The following is a 17873-nucleotide window of genomic DNA, read 5'->3' on the forward strand; positions in this document are numbered from 1 at the left end:
AAAGGTGATAAGATGTCACTTAGGGACTTGGCTACATAAAACTGTGACTTCCATATTGCTAGATTTTCTCTCTTGCTGGCTTTGATGAAGTAAGTTGCCTAGTTAGGGAAGTCCTTGTGTCAAGTAAGTGAAGGCCAGCATCAAGCCAGTAACTGAGTCTCTCAGTGCAACAGTCCTTGAGGAACTGAAAATCTGTCAGCAACCAGTTGATCTTGGAAGTGAACCCTTCCTCTATCAAACCCTCAGATGAGACCCAGCCCTAGCTAACCCCTTGATTGCAGCCTTTGTCAGAGACCCTGAAACAGAGGATCCAGCAGAGGATCTGCACCCAGCTAAGCCCATGGAAAAACATGAGATGAATAAATATTTTAGGGCACTAAGTGTGGTTTTAGCTTTTACTCAGCAATAGATAACTAGTACAATACCCACCTTTTACATAGGCTCTTCTAATCCTCTATTCTCTCTTATATTTCATACAACTCTGCTTTTCCTACCTTGAGCCGACCTTAGCCTGCCTCTCTTCCTCCATAACCTGTCCACTGTACCCTCTGAAAATCTCATTCTATAGTTAACAAGTTCCCCTATGGAATATAAAATATTTTAATAAATAAAGAGACATATTTGGTTCCTGGATGGGCAGTTTCAAATTAATTTGTTAATGCAACAAAAATAAATTTTAATTCACATTAAATTTCTAAATTATATTCCTTTTTAACTATTAGCATAGAAAGTATATAGATAAATAAGCATCCAGAATGTAACTATTAGCATAGAAAGTATATAGATAAATAAGCATCCAGAAATAACTAGGACAATTCTGAAAAAGAAGAGTGATGAGTACCAACTGGTACATCACTTATTGAAACACATTGTGTGGTTATAGGAATTAAAATACAGTACTACTGGTTCAAAACTGGCAACTAGATCAATGGAACACTATAGAGAGTTCAGAAAAAAACAGTCTATGGAGAATTTAACATATTGAAAGACATTTTTTTCTTTAAATTTTTATTTATTTTTTAAAGAGAGAGAGGGAGGTAGAAAGAGAAGAGAAATATCAATTTGTTGTTCTGCTTTATTTATGCATTTATTGGTTGATTCTTGTATGTGTCCTGTCCAGCGATCAAATCCATAATCTTGGTATATCAGGACGATGCTTTAACCAACTGAGATACCAGGCCAGGGCCTTGAAAGATGATATTTTAATTCCTTGGTGGTAGATGTATTATGCAATTGATGCTGTTGAGATAATTGGCTTGTGACTTGGCAAAAAAAATGAAGTTGGATCTCTATCTTATTCCTTACACCCAAATAAATTCTAGATGTATGAAAATATTAATGCTCAAAAAATACTCATAATTTATTCATAATCACAGAAAAGCTGGAAACAACTCAAATACCCATCAATAAATGGTACAGTCAGAGGTTCTAAGAAGAAATGAACTAAAAACTTGATGTGAAGAGATTATCCTGGTTATTTGGATAGGATCAATGTAATTGCAAGGGAGGAAGGTGATCAGAATCAGAGAGGGAGATGTGACCACACACAGAGATGAGAGAGAGAGAGAGAGAGAGAGAGAGAGAGAGAGAGAGAGAGAGAGATTTAAAGATGCTTTGCTACTGGCCTTGTAGATAGAGAAGGGAGCATGAGCTAAGTAATGCAGGTGGCTTCTCAAAGCTAAAAAAGGCAAGGAATTGAATTTTCCCCTAAAATCTCCAGAAGGAACACAGTCTTTGATTTTAGCCTCTTAAGCCTCATTTCGGACTTCTGACTTCCAGAAGTATAAGATAATAAATTCGTGTTGTTTTAAGCCACTAAGTTGGTGGTTATATTTTATGACAGCAATAGAAAATCTAATTCGTATAATTACAAAAATAAAAACTGTCTAAATAGGTGTACACTGAGATATTTACACCCTGTCCCTGTCTACCTGTTCTCCCTTGAGCCCTATAGGTAACCAGTATTATTAACATTTTGTTCATCCAATCTTTCTTTGTACCAGTATGAGCAAGTATAAATATTTATTCCTATTCCCTCCTTTCTTATACAAAGAGTAATATACTATATATACTTTTCTGCCCCTTGCTTTTCCCCCAAGTAACAATGTAAGGATGAATTTAACTGTATGAAAATTTAACTTCATTTTAGTGAATGACACTATAAATAATCATATAAAATAATATAGTTTTACAGTTCTATAAATATGTTAAAATTAATTTAGTTGTATACTTAAAGCAGGTGAATTTTATGCTATGTAATTATACTTCAATAAAGCTGGCTTTTTAAAAAAGAATAACAACACAGAATATTCTTAGGATAGATCATATGTTAGGCCACAAAACAAGTTTTAATAAATGTAAAAAGATTGAAATCATATGAAGCATCTTTTCCAACCACAATGTCATGAAAGTAGAAAGCAATTGAAAGAAGAAAACTGTAAAATTCACAAATGTGTGGAGATTAAACAACATGCTATTGAAAGACCAATGGGTCAAAGAAAAAAATCAAAACAAATTTTAAAAATCTTGAGACAAATGAAAGTGGAAGTACAACACACTAAAACTTATAGGATGTAGCAAAAGCACTTCTAAGAAGGAAATTCATAGCAATAAACACCTACATTAAGAAAAAAGAAAGATCTAAAATAAAACAACCAAACTTTGCATCCCAAGAAACTAGAAAAAGAAGACCAAGCTAAGCCCAAAGTTAGTAGAAAGAAGAAAATAGCAAACATCAGAGTGGAAGTAAGTAAAGTAGAGACTAAAAAGGATATTAGAAGAGATAAATAAAAGCTACACTTACCAAGAAAAAGAGAGGATCCAAATAAAATCAGAAATGAAAGAGGAGTCATCACAATTGATACCACAGAAATACAAAGGATCATGAGACTACTATGAACAATTCTACGCCAAGAAATTGAACAACCTACAAGAAATAGATAAGTTCCTAAAAACATACAACCTACCAAGATTGAATCATGAAAAACTAGAAAAACAGAGTAGACCAATTACCAATAAGACAATTGAATTAGTAATCAAAAACCCCTCAACAAAGACGAGTTTCGGACCAGAAGGCTTCACTGGAGAATTCTACCAAATATTTAAATAATAAATACCATTCCTTCTCAAACTCTTCTAAAAAATAGAAGAGGGGTAAAACTTCCAATCTTAGGCCAGCATTACCCTGATGTCAAAACCAGGTAAGAACACTCTAAGAAAGAAAATAATTATAGGTCAATATCCTGAATTCAACAATATACCAGTATTAAAAGGATCATACAACATGATCAAGCGGGATTTATTCCAGGAATGTAAAGATGGTTCAACATCCACAAACCAATCAATGTGATACACTACATTAACAAAATGAAGATCATCCTAATAGATGCAGAAAAAGAATTTGACAAAATACAATACCTATTTTATTCATAAATAAAAACAAACTGGGTGTAAAGGGAATGTACCTCAACATAATAAAGGCAATATATGACAAGCTCACAGCTAACATCATACTCAATGGTGAAAAGATGAAAGCTTTTCCTCTAAAATCAGGATCAAGACAAGAATGCCCACTCTTGCCACTTTTATTCAAAATAGTACTAAAAGTCCTAGCTGGAGCAATTAGGCAAGAAAAAGAAATCAAAGGTATCCATATTGTAAAGGAAGAAGTAAGTCTGTCTCTATTTGCAGATGACATGATATTATATATAGCGATTCCCAAGGAATCCACCAAAAAACTGTTAGAACTCATCAAGAAATTCTGTACAGTTGCAGGATACAAAATCAATATACAAAAATCACTTGCATTTCTATACACTAACAATGAACTATTAGAAATAGAAATTAAGAAAACAATTCCATTTACAATTACATCAAAAAGAATAAAATACTGAGGAATAAATTTAACCAAGGAAATTAAAGATCTGTACAATGAAAATGATAAGACATTGATGAAAGAAATTTATAAATACACAAATAAATGGAAAGATATTCTGTGTTCATGGATTGAAAGAATTAATATTATTAAAATGTCCATACTACCCAAAGCAATCTACAGATTCAATGCAATTGCTATAAAATTTCAATGGCATTTTTTACAGAAATAGAGCAAACAATCTTAAAATTTGTTGGGACCATAAAAGACCCTAAATTGCCAAAGCAATCTTGAGAAAGAACAAAGCTGGAAGAGTCACACTTCTTGATTTCAAACTATATTACAAACCTGTCATAATTAAAACAGTATGGTATTATATCATAAAAGTTCTTATCACAAGGAAAAAAACAAATTTTTGTAACTATATGAGCTGATGGATATTAACTAAACTTATTGTAGTAATCCTTTTGCAATACATGTATGTGAAGCCATTATGCTGTACACCTTGAACTTACGGTATACAGTGCTGCATGTCAATTATATCTCCATAAAATTAGGAAAACCAGTATGGTTTTGGCATAAATACAGACACATTGATCAATGGAAAAGAATAGAGAGGCCAGCATGCATATAAGGTCAATTAATTTACCACAAAAGGGCGAAGAATATACCGGTTTCCTCTTTGCTCACTCTCTTAACCACATACAATGTATTGAGTAATCATGTTGATTTTTACTTCCTGAATATTCTCTTATTCAGAGATTCTGCACAGGGGTTCTTGGACCCTGGAGGGTTTCAGAGAATCCATGAACATGCTAAGTTGTAGGCAAAATTTTGTATAATTGTGTATAATAGCATTTTTCTTGGGAAAGTATGTAGGCCAAAGCTTTATCACATTCTCAGATAGGTCTGTGACTCAACAAAAAGTTAAGCGCCGTTGTTCTAACTACATTAATTTCTCTTTATCTATCCTCCCACTCTGACCAGATGTAGTGACTACAGAGGACTATCTCTCCATGTAACAGTTTCTCTGCTCTCTTAGGGCTGAAAATAAGGAGGGATCTTGCTGAGGACATTAGCTGAGGGTGGATATATTCTGCCCCAGGGGACTCCTGTGTGCCATTGTGGCCTGCTCCTCTCCCCTCTTTCTGCCAATAGATCAGTTATTATTATTCTTTTTCTCCCCTCCTCCATATCTCCTTCTTCATCTTCTTTTATCTTTTCTTCATTCTCCTTCCCTTCTTCTTTCTCTGCCCCAGCTTCTCTCTCATGCTTCATTAACACACTAATTATAGGGTAATCAGATCTTTGACACACATAGCTTGAAGCCTCTTAAAATCAAGACTGGAGGCAGCATTCACCCAGCTCATTGGCTCTCACTTGCAGAGAATCCCCAACACCCCTCTACAGAAAAGGAAGGAGAAGTGGGGGGCCTGAGCTTAGAGGTGTGGGGTCATTAAGTAGGGAGACCCCAGCCCCAAGTACAGCTGTTGTGGATCAGAAGAAATACGTGGGTCATGTCAAGGAATCATAGACTTTACAAATTTTGTATTAAAACTTACAGTTGGGAAGAAATTTCAAAAGGCATCTAACCTAATCTTCCTCTATTTCATACAGATGGTCTTTTTTGATTCCTTTCTTTTTCTCATCCTGTACATCCATCAATAAGTTCTGTTGGCTCTACCGCAAAATATATTCTATTCTGTTCCATTGATCTCAGAATCTATTCTTTCTTCAATACCACTCTCTTGTGTACTGTAGCTTTATAGTACCAAGGTTGTCTTGAAATCAGGTAGTGGAAATCCTACAACTTTGTTCTTTTTCTTTAGTATCATTTTGGTTGTGTGAGGTCTTTTGCTACTCCACATAAACTTTTTTTAGTGAGTGTCAATACTTTATTTTTGTGTGAAGATAGGAAGCTGGAAAATAAATACACTGTATTTAAACATATTGGCACATAAACTTTAGAATTGCTTTGTCTATATCTACAAAACAGCTTGGTGGGATTTTGACTGATATTACATTGAATCTATACATCAGGTTGGGAAGAACTGACATTTTTATGATATAGAGTGTGGCAAAAGTAGGTTTATAGTTGTTCATATAGAAACTAATACAATAATTAATAAATAACACAAGAATAAACTATTTTGCATACTCACAACCGTAGACCTATTTTTGCCACACCTTATAGTGAGTCTTCCTATCCATGAACATGGGCTATCTCTCCATTTATTTAGAACTTCTTTGATATTTCATTCATGGTTTATAGTTTTTCACATTTAGATCCTATACATATTTTATTATATTTATACCTAAGTATTTCATTGCAATTATTGTAAGTAGTACTGCTTTCTGAAAATTCAAATTTTAATTATTCATTGCTGCTATATAGGAAAGCAATTGATTTTTCTGTATTGACCTTGTATTCTGCAATCTTGCTATATATATTCTTGTTAGTTACAGGAGGCCTTTTTTTATAGATTAAGATTTTATACAAACCCACCAATTTTGATTAATCATATTTTCATTTCTATTTCACTTAAAATCTTTAAAATTTTCTCTTGAAACTTCTTATTTGACCCATATGTTATTTAGAAATGTGTTGTTCAGTTTCTAAACATTTGGGATTTCCCAGCAAATTATCTTTTACTGATTTTTAGTTTAATTACATTGTGTTCTGAGAGCACACTTTGTATGATATCTGTTCTTTTAAGTTTGCTAAGATGTGTTTTGTGGTCCAGAATATGGTCTATTTTGGTGAGTGTACACTGTAAGCTTGAGAGGAATGTGCTTTCTGCTGTTGTTGGATGGTATCTATATATATAATAGAGAAATATGCTAATTAACTGGGATGCCATAATGGGTCGACTGGACAGGAGGAGGTTGTGCGGGCAGCAACGGGGGCAGCAGGGGCCTCCACGCGCCTGCGCTGGGGGAGGACCTGATCAGCAGGGGCCGCGGCTGCTTCAAGGGCTGGAGAGGGAGGCAGGGCCGGACCAGCAACTCGAGGGTGGGCGGCACCTCGCGATTTTGAATCACACGCTGGGCTCCTAGTAGTCTATAAATGCCAATAAGATCAAATTGATTGATAATGTTCAGATAAAAATATATCCCAAATCTGTCTACTTATCTTTCTCCATCATCACTATCTTAGCCCAAGCTATCATGGTCTCTCGCCTGGACCTCCTAACTGGTGAACCTATTTCCAGTTTTGCCCCCACTATAATCCATTGTTCACACATCAAACAGAGCAATCATAGATAATGTCACTCCCAACTCAAGACCTCCCAATGGCTTTTAATTGTACCTTGAATAAAATCTAAACATCTGCTCTAGCTGGTTTGGCTCAGTGGATAGATCATTGGCCTCCGGACTGAAGGGTCCCGGGATCGATTCCGGTCAAGGGCACATGCTTGGGTTGTGGGCTTGATCCCCAGTAGGGGACATGCAGGAGGGAGCCAATCTCATCATTGATGTTTCTATCTCTCTCCCTCTCCCTTCCTCTCTGAAATCAATAAAAGTAAAAATATTTTTTTAAAAAATCTAAACATCTTCCCAGGGCTGACATGGCCCTGCACAGTCTTGCTTCAGAACTTCTTTCCTACCTCATCTAATAACAGTAACTCTTGCTCAGTTCAGTCAGACTTCTTCCTGAAGCCCTTTGAATAAACCAAGCTCATTCCCACCCTAGGGCCTGCTGTCTGAGATGACATGACTCTAGATCTTCCTAAAATGACTGCTTTTTCTTGTCATTCAATTGGCCTCAACTGTCATTCCCTGGAGAGACCTTCCTTAACTACTCTATTTAATCTTAATCCCCATCCCCACCCAATCATAATACCTTTGCATGTCTTCTTTCATTTATTTTCAAAGCACTTTTAAAAAAATATATTTTTTTATTGATTTCAGAGAAGGAAGAGAGAAAGAGAAACATCAATGATGAGAGAGAATCATTGATTGGCTGCCTCCTGCACGCGCCCTACTGGGGATCGAGCCCACAACCCAGGCATGTGCCCTCACCAGGAATCAAACCGTGACCTCCTGGTTCATAGGCTAACCTAAAACCACTGAGCCACGCTGGCCAGACTCAAAGCACTTTTGATTTTTTGAAGTAATCTTGTTCATGTATTTGTTGGTTGTTTGTGTCTGTCATCCTTTCTCTAAAATGTGAGCTTCAGGAGAGCAGGGACCTTCTTTGCCGCTGAATCTTCAGCACCTAGAACAGAGCCTGGCACATACATATTTACTGAATGGCTGCACTTGTGCGTGAACATTTCCAGTGACTTGGAGCTGCCTACTTTGATCCACAAGGTGGCCAATGCCTCTTTGGATTTTTTTTAAATGTTAGAAATGTCATCTTTTTCTTGAGCTAAATACTGCATTCTTGACCATATAAACAGACTAGAAGAGAAAAAAAACTTATGATCATTACAAAAGATGCTGAGGAAGCATTTAAAATGTAACCCCTGTTTGTGATTAAAAAAAGAAAAAGCTCTTAGCACACTAGAAATAAGAGGGTACTTTCTTAAAAGGATAAAAACCATCCTCCAAAATCCTACAGCAAACATATATAATGGTGAAACATTGAACCTTTTCCCTTTAAGATGAGTAACAAGACAGGTTTGCCCTTTAACGCCCCTTTTTTTCAGCACTGAACTGGAGATCCTGCACAGTAAGAGAAGAAAAAAACAACACACACCCAGGAATAAGGATTTGGAAGGAAGAGACAAAACTGCCTTAAATCTACTTTCTCATATCTTTCACTCACTGGTCCTCCTCCTATTTCCTGGAGGCCCCCAGACCAAAGCTGTCCCCTCTTCTGTGTGACAGCCCAGGTGTTCATCCCTCTCTGGACTTCACTCATCTCATCTGTGAAATGAAGGGTTGGGCCCGGTTACTCTAAAAGCTCTTTGTAGTTCCATCCTCCCAAGATCCTCTGAGTCCATATCCTTTGTCTCACAGCCTAAACATCTCAACTTTCCTTAACAGTTTCTAACAGTGATGATTTCCAGAGCCCTCCTTTCCTATCAACACACCCTATTTTATTTTATTTTATTTTAATTTTTTTAAAATATATTTTTATTGATTTTTCACAGAGAGGAAGAGAGAGGGATAGAGAGCTAGAAACATCGATGATAGAGAAACATCGATCAGCTGTCTCTTGCACAACCCCCACTGGGGCTGTGCCCGCAACCAAGGTACATGCCCTTGACCGGAATCGAACCTGGGACCCTTCAGTCCGCAGGCCGACGCTCTATCCACTGAGCCAAACCGGTTTCGGCCCTATTTTATTTTTAAAAAATATATGGTTCCCCACACCAGGGCAGAAGTTGAAGAAAAAATAGGGCACAAAAAGTAGAGGGAGTGCCCTGGCTGGTGTGGCTCAGTTGGTTGGGCATCGTCCTGTGCATCCGGGTCAGGGCACTTGCCCAGTTGAGGGCTCAATTCCCGGTGGGGGGCATGCAGGAGGCAGCTGGTTGATGTGCTCTCACATCCATGTTTCTCTCTCTCTCTCTCTCTCTCTCTCTCTCTCTCTCTCTCTCTCTCCCCTTCTCTCCTTCTCTCTAAAAAATCAATAAAGTGTTTTGTTTTGTTTTGTTTTAAGTAGAGCGAGTTAGACTGAAAATATAGCCTAAAAATGAAATGGTAGAGAGGCAGCAGAGAGAATGGGCTGGGCAGGCAGGGGACAGCATCTGAGGGAAGAGTTGCCTGGCAGGAGAAAGATCCTTGGCTTATTTTCCTGGGATGGGAGGGGAGTTTGTCCCCTGCAAGGTTTTGGGGACAGTGATGGAAACTGAGTTTGTGGTGGCCACAAACATTTAGTGGCTCTGTCAGTCCTTCCTTACAGTTTTCCTACTTCTGGGCTCCAGGACCCTCCCTCCTGTAGTTGGGCTGCGGGGAGGGGTATTGACATAAGCCAACTCAGGATGGGAAGGGAAGCTGCACAGAGCTAGGTCCCTGTCCAGGAGGCAGGAGCAGCCGCCACAGTGGGAGGGAGCAGCAAGCCAACAGCTGAGTGAGACAAGGCCTGGGTTATTTTTTTTCCAGTTTGTTGGCATGTGGGTGGATTTTTCTCCTTTTTTCTTCTCTCCTGCTCTCTGCCGTTTCCACAGAGATGTGGGAGTTTGCAAATTTGTCTCAGTGGAGGGGAGCGGCAAGAGCTGATTTGGGGGGTCCTCGTCAGGGACCAGGGGAGCAGGGAGGGACACTGCAATTCTGGTAGCAAGAAAACTAAGATCCTTCCCCTGATGGTATCACTGGGACGAGGAAGGCTCTCACTCGCTCTCCTCTCGAGGCTGCAGGGATGCCTTCTCGCCTCTGCTCAGCTCTTGGCTCTCAAATCAATCCCACCTGGTGATTGCAAAAGCCTCTCCTTTGCTTCTTTCCTTGCTCTGTGATGCCAAATGCCCTTTCCTCGGGGCCCTGGACAAACTATGGGCACACTTGAGACTCTTCAAGAGGCTGTTCTCCTCCACAGGATCTCTGGGGGTGGGGAGGTTTGAGGTCGGGGGCTGAGGAGCTTTCCTTTATTTCCTAGTTATACATTTAAAGGATTTTTTTAAAAAAAACACTCAGTACCTATAGCACATGCTAAGAACCAAATGAATGTTTCAGGCTTTCAGTGGGGGAAGCTTTCTGAAAGGGTTAAGGGGTGGGTAGTTTGGGCAAGATTCTTGGAGGATGTGGGACCTAGACAAAATGATGGAGTAGGGGAGGGCACACCAGGCAGAGGCCAAGAGCACCGACTGTAGATCAGGACACCTAGATTCCAGTTCTGCCATCAATTTACAATGTGATGTTTTTAAATATATATATATATATTTGTATTGATTTCAGAGAGGAAGGGAGAGGAGGAGAGAGATAGAATCAATGATGAGAGAGAATCATTGATCGGCTGCCTCCTGCATGCCCCACACTGGGGATTGAGGCCACAACCTGGGCATGTGCCCCGACCAGGAGTCAAACCGTGACCTCCTGGTTCATAGGTAGACACTCAACCATTGAACCACACCAGCCAGGCTACAATGTGATGTTGAACAAGTAAGTTCCTTCACTTCTCTTGGGTTTTCTTTCCTCATCTGGAACATGGCTGGATCTCTAAAGCTCTACAGATCTGTGGAGCCTGAGATCTGATTCCTGGCCTTGGGGGTTATGAGCCATCTAATAAGATCGTGTTTATGTAGAGTGAGGTTGAATACCATCAAGGGATAGGATGACGAACTGTCCCAGTTTGCCTGTAGAGGCCCCCTGGGAAGCAGAACTTCAGTGCTGAAACAGTCCTGGCCAGAATGGGATAGTTGGTCACCCTAACAAGGACCACATCCACTACCTATCATTATCATTATCATCATCATTATTATTATTATTACCACTAGAGGGCAATAATCTCTTATGCCTGGGAGTAGGTCTAACCCCACCCAAAGGATACAGAACTGTCCCTTCATTCCAGCACCAAACAATCCCTTCAGTCTTTCTCTTATAGAAAACACTAAAGAGCAAAGCAATCTGTGGATCTCAAATATCAGGAGTTTCCTTTTGGCTTTGCCAGCCCCATGTGGTCTGATTTTGCCAGTTGTGCCAGAACCCCAATTGGCACTCATGTGCCCAGTCTGTCCCACAGTGGTAGAACTGACCTGCTCCTCAGGGAGCTGGGGACATAGAAAGATGCTGACACGTGGCTTTGGTTTGTCTGAACACAACAGGCACTTTCATAAGGCTGTGCTCTTCGGCCTTGTGATTGTCTGGCTGTGTACACATTCTGCAGGACCAGCTCCATTGATAAAGGAGTGGCTTCCTCCTTCCTAGAGAACTGATTTCTCTATCATCTGATACCCCTGATCACATTGAATTGTAGTTGTAATGTATCTATCTAGATAACCCATTAGAATGTTGATTTCGCCTGGCTGGTGTGGCTCAGTGTTTGTTTGAGTGTCCACCTATGAACCGAGAGGTCACGGTTCAGATTCCTGGTCAGGGCACATGCCTGAGTTGTGGGTTCGATCCCCGGGGGTGGGGGGGTGTACAGGAGGCAGCTGATCAATGATCCTCTCTCATCATTGATGTTACTCTTTCTCTCTCTCTCTCTCTCTTTCTCTCTCTCTCTCTCGCTCTCTCTCTCTCTTCCCCCCTCCCTCCCTCTCTGAAATCAATAAAAAAAACTTTAAAAAAGAATGTTGATTTCGGTATTCAACAAACATGAATAATTTACTGCTTACTTACCATGTCCCAGGCTTTTACCAGACTCTCGCTACACTGGGGAGCAAGAGACAGCGTATCTGCCCTTGTAGAGCTAACAGTCTAGTGAAGGAGGCAGGAGGGAAGCAAACAAAGACCTGCACAAATCAATATATAATTACACACTTGCTAAATTCAAGGAAGAAGAAGGACTCACTGAGAGCCTGTATCAGAGGGATCTGCCTCATCTGGGAGTGAAAGAAGGTGCCACTGATGAAGTGACATTTGAACTGAGAACTGAAGGATGAATAGGCAGTAAGTAGGCAGCGAAAAGAGCTTTCCACGCCAAAAGAACAGCAGGTGCACAGGGCCGAGATGGGAAGAGCCCAGTTCCCAGGAGGAGCTGTTTCCTCCTTGAGGGCACAGCCTGCCTCTTGTTCCTCTCTTGCTGTAGCTCCAGGCTTGGCACACAGAAATGCCAAATAAATGGAATTGGATGCATTTCTATCATGGAAAGCTTCACAGGCTATGGGTCAAAAAGCCTAGCTTCTAGCTCCAGCCTTTCCGGGCAATTCAGTCCAATTTTCCAACTGCTTACTGGGCACCTACCATGTGCAAGGGCCTGGAGCCAGGCCTGGCTGGGGGAGTGAAAGGTAAGTAAAACTGTTCTCCAGCAGCACGTGGTCCAGTGAAGTGGCTGACAGGTAGACAAGTACACAGGCTCCTTCTACTCTCTGGGCCTCTTTCTCTCCAGTTCTAAAACGAGGGGTTAGGATTATAGGATCTCTAAGGCCCCTTCCATCTCTAACAGTCTGGACCTGCTCTTCCTTGAATAGCAGCCAGTTAGATGGCAATGGGAACAATGGAGCTGATTCTTCATTTGTGCTGTTCTGGAGGAGTCACATGGACTAGGACTGGGGAAATGCAGGCTTGGATTCTGCTTATGGACCACTTGTCCTTTATGAGAGTCTCAGGAGCAGCCAGGGTTCACTGCTTTGGGTTAGAATGTTCCGGCATTCCATGAACCTTTGTTTCTTTCCTGTCCTCTCTTCCCACTCCACCCCCAACCTTCTTTTCTACATCTAGAACTGTTTTGCATATATCAGGGAGAGTCCTTAAAATCATCTTATCTAACCCTTACATTCAGTTTTACATTCCCTGTGCAGCAGACCCTCCAAATGAGGCTGTCCAGCCACTATTTGAAGACCTCCAGTGATGGGGAACTCACCATCTTCACTAAGCTTTGCCTGTGAGAGGTTTCTTCTCTTTGAGAATCTGTCTCCCTGTGATTTTCACCCATTGCTTCTGGCTGCACCCTCTGGAACTAAGCAGAATAATTCCACTACATTGCCCCCACCCCCTGACAGCCTATTGGATATTTGAAGCCAATAATCATGTCTTCATAAGCCTGCCCTCCTCTAGGCCAAATATCATCTGTTCCTTCTGATGTTCTTTATTGGTCATATCCCCTTAACATTTGTAAATATAGTTTAGTTTATGTAAGATTTATATTCTGCCTACTTTAAGAAGGATATTAGGCAGCTCATCAGTTGCAGCATGAAAGAAAGACAATTAGGGATGAAAATGTGGAAGAAAACAGAGCAGAGACCATGTAAAGGAAGCATGAATAGATGTTGCCAGGTACCTAAAATGAACTGGATTATAATTGGACTCTGAATTTGGCTCGAAGTTTTATGGCAGCTAGGACAAAATTGGAAACACATTGGGTTATGTGGTTTTATGTTCTGACAGGATCAAGCTTACAAATCATCTTCAGAGAGAAAATTTTTTTCTAAAACGAAACTGCAGACTAGCTTATTCGGCTGGCTTTCTGTGAGACTCTTCAAGACTGACAGGCACTTTGGCTACGTCTTGGCCCTTCCCCAGGAGAGGGAAGAGGGCTGGAAGGATAATTAATTAATTAGACAAATGCTGTCTCAGTTTTAAGCACTGCTATCCCCTTAGGGATCCCCACAGAGATGAGTCTTCCTTTTCCCTTCCTTCTATGTTTCTCACAGATGGTCAGTTTCCTACCAGTCTGCTCTTTAAAGTCTACATCCTAAGACTCTTTAGAACACCAGACCCCAGAGAATAACCCAAGTAAAAAATTATAGCCTAGTGGTCACACAGCAATTCTGTGCAAATCATTTCTCTCCGGTCTTCAATCTCCTCATTTGAAAAAATGAGTCTGCCCGGCCAGTGTGGCTCAGTGGTTGAGCATTGACCTCTGAACCAGGAGGTCACAGGAATCATCCCAGACAGGGCACATGCCCTGGTTGTGGGCTCCATCCCTAGTGGGGGGCCTGCAGGAGGCAGCCAATCAATGGTTCTCTCTCATCACTGATTCTCATCACTCTCCCTCTTCCTTCTTCTCTGAAATCAATAAAAATATATTCTTTAAAAAAGAAAATAAAAAAGGAAAACAAGTTTGTCTCTAAGGACACTTCAGCTCTGATAGTCTGGACTGTAAACTCTTTGAGGGAAAGACCAATAATTTCTTTTATTTAATACGATTTTATTGATTTTATTTTTTTTTTCGATTTTATTGATTTTAAAGAGAGAGGAACAAACCTGCAACCTGGGCATGTGCCCTGACTGGGAATCGAACCGGCAATCTTTTGGTGCATGGGATGACGCTCCACCAACTGAGCTACACCCACCAGGGCAATGATTTCCTTTTTTAAATTTGATTTTCCCATCTCGTGTCTGGCAGCTAACAGGTACAGAAGATCTGCTTATGAGAAGAGCTGTGAGAATCCAAAGGAAAAACCAATTTGAACAGATGCCACCTTTGCCTCTGAGGAAGATATTTCATGGCTCTCATTATCATGACAAGTTCTTGTTGACTGGATACTGGCGGGGCTGAGATGCGGTTTTCGGGGCTCTAGGGTAAGGGGGATTGGAGCAATCACACCAGGGGCCGAAGCTCCTGGGAAATGCCCCTGGGAGGCAGTAGGCAGGAAAAGAAGGTAGTGCCAGTCTCTGCTGAACAAGGAACCAGTACAAGACTCACCTGGGAGCGCGTACTATTCAGTATGTGCAATATCCACGTGGACCCCCCTCCCCTCCTACCATGTTACTCTCTTGCTCAAAAACCTCCCATGACTTTTCATGGTCTGTAAGAGAAGGTCCAGATCAGGCGTCCTCAAACTACGGCCCGCGGGCCACATGTGGGTGTTTTTGCCGTTTTGTTTTTTTACTTCAAAATAAGATCTGTGCAGTGTGCATAGGAATTTGTTCCTAGTTTTTTTTTTTTAACTATAGTCCGGCCCTCCAACGGTCTGAGGGACAGTGAACTGGCCCCCTGTTTAAAAAGTTTGAGGACCCCTGGTCCAGATGCTTCAGTTTGGCAATGAGTCTCCTCCAAACTGAATCAAGCCATGTCTTCCCATCTCCTCCTATCCCTTACACACACACACACACACACACACACACACACACACACACACACACTCACACACACAGCTCTTGTGCCCTCTTCAACTGAACTATATGTGGTTCCCTAAATACACACGCTCTGTTTTCTTGGCTGTTCCTTTCTTCCTACTGGACATGGCTCCCTTCAACAGGTATTTCACAGCTCTGCCATTTCCACCTACAGAAAGCTTAAGCTCAGCTCAAATACCTTCACATTCATAAAAACATTCCAGCACCCAGTGCCTCCACTCTAGCGCCTGCCTTGCACATTCTGTCTTGTTGGTCCTATTTGCGACTCATGGTTGTAGCTGTCTGACTAGATTGGGAGCTCCCTGAGGGCACAGGCTATGTCTCATTCACCAGAGCTCTCCATCATCCCTCCCTGTTCTGCTTTTCTCCATCTGTGTTAGTTTCCTAGGGCTGCCGTAACAAAGTACAACAAACTGAGTGGCTTAAAACAACAGCAGATATGTATTCTCTCTCAGTTCTGGAGGCTAGAAGTCTGAAATCAAGGTGTCGACAGGGCCATTCTCTCTCTCTCTCTCTCTCTCTCTCTCTCTCTCTCTCTCTCTCTCTCTCTCAAGACTCTAGGGAATAATCCTTCATTGCCTCTTTCAGCTTCAGGTGGTTGCTGGCAATCCTTGGTGTTCTTTCCTTGGCTTATAGACTCCAATCTCTGCTTCCATCTTCACATGGTGTTCTCTCTCTCTCTCTCTCTCTCTCTCTCTCTCTCTCTCTCTCTCTCTCTCTCTCTGTGTGTGTGTGTGTGTGTGTGTGTGTGTGTCCAAATTTCCCTTTTCTTATAAGGATACCAGTCATTGAATCAGGACCCATGCCAATAGAATATGATCTCACCTTAACTTGATTACACCTGCAAAGACCTTTATTTCCAAATAAGATTACATTTACATGTGGACATCAAGTTTTGGGGGATATTACTCAACCCAGTACAACATCCAACATGCTCTCTATAGTCTGTTTATTGTTTCTCTCCTCCCTGTGAACTCTATGAGGTTAGGGATTGTTGTCTATTTTATTCATTGCTATATTCTTAGAGTCTAGAACAGTGCTTGACACATAATAGATACTCAGTCAATATTTTGTGAATGAAACTTTGTACCCATCTGCCCTCTACCCCACAGTGAATCTGAATGAGAGAAGCAGGGGTAAGGTACAATGCAAGTATTGCCTAGAACATAATAAATGCTCAGGAAATGGTCACTGGATGAATAGAAGTTTGATGGATATAGTAATTTGACACTTATGGAGCACCAATTTTATACAAAGTATGAAGAAAGGTATAAAGAAATGATAAGGAAACATCTGAGCATCCTGGCTATGCCTTGGTGTGACCTTGGGCAAGTAATTCAACCTCCGGGTTTACTTTCTCATCTGTAAGGTGGAGGTAATAACAGTAGCTATCTCATTGGTTTGTCCTGAGGATTTTGTGAGTTTGAACATGTAAAGACTTAGGCTGTCACATGGTAAGTACTATAGATGTGTTAGTTATTATTATTGTGGTTGCTGTTATGTGCTAGACTCTGTCTGTGCAAGACTTTTAAAAAAGCCAGCTTTATCAAGATATAATTCACATACCATAAAATTTTCCCTTTGAAAAATATACAACTCAGGGGTTTTTTAATTGTTGACAGTATTACAGATGTCCCCCATTTTCTCCCCTCTACCCCCCTCCACCCAGCTTCTGCCCTGACCCAAGCCTTCCCTACACTATTGTGTCCATGGGTTATGCATATATGCATATAAGTTCTTTGGTCAGTCTCTTTCCCCCCCCCCCCCACACTCTCCTCCCCTCTGAGATCTGTCAGTCTGTTCCATGTATCCGTGGCTCTGGACCTATTTTGTTCATCAGTTTATTTTGTTCATTAGATTCTCCATATAAATGAGATCATGTGATATTCCAGCTCAGTGGTTTTTAATTAACGGGGCTGTACAATCATCACCACAATCTAATTTTAGAATATTTTCATTCTCCTTCCAAAAAAATACAAAAAAAAAAAAACAACAACAACACACCATACCCGTTAGCAGTCAGTCCTCTTTCCCCAACCCATGCTCCAGCCCCTGGAAATCACTACTTTACTTTTTGTCTCTGTGGATTTGCCTATTCTGGAATTGTATATAAAGGGAATCATATAATCTGTGTCCTTTTGGGTCTCTTTTAGCAATATGTTTTCAAGGTTCATCCATGTTTTAGCATGCATCAGTACTTCATTCCTTTTTATGGCTGAATAATGTTCCACTGTGTGGATATGCCACCCCTTATTTACCCATTCATCAATACATGAACATTTGATTGTTTTCACATTGTGACTATTATGAATAATGCCGCTATGAACACTCATATACAAGTTTTTGTGTGGACATGTTTTAATGTCTCTTGGGT

The sequence above is a fragment of the Cnephaeus nilssonii genome, assembly GCF_951640355.1.
Source record: "Cnephaeus nilssonii genome assembly, chromosome: X".
In the NCBI taxonomy this organism is placed as follows: domain Eukaryota; kingdom Metazoa; phylum Chordata; class Mammalia; order Chiroptera; family Vespertilionidae; genus Cnephaeus; species Cnephaeus nilssonii.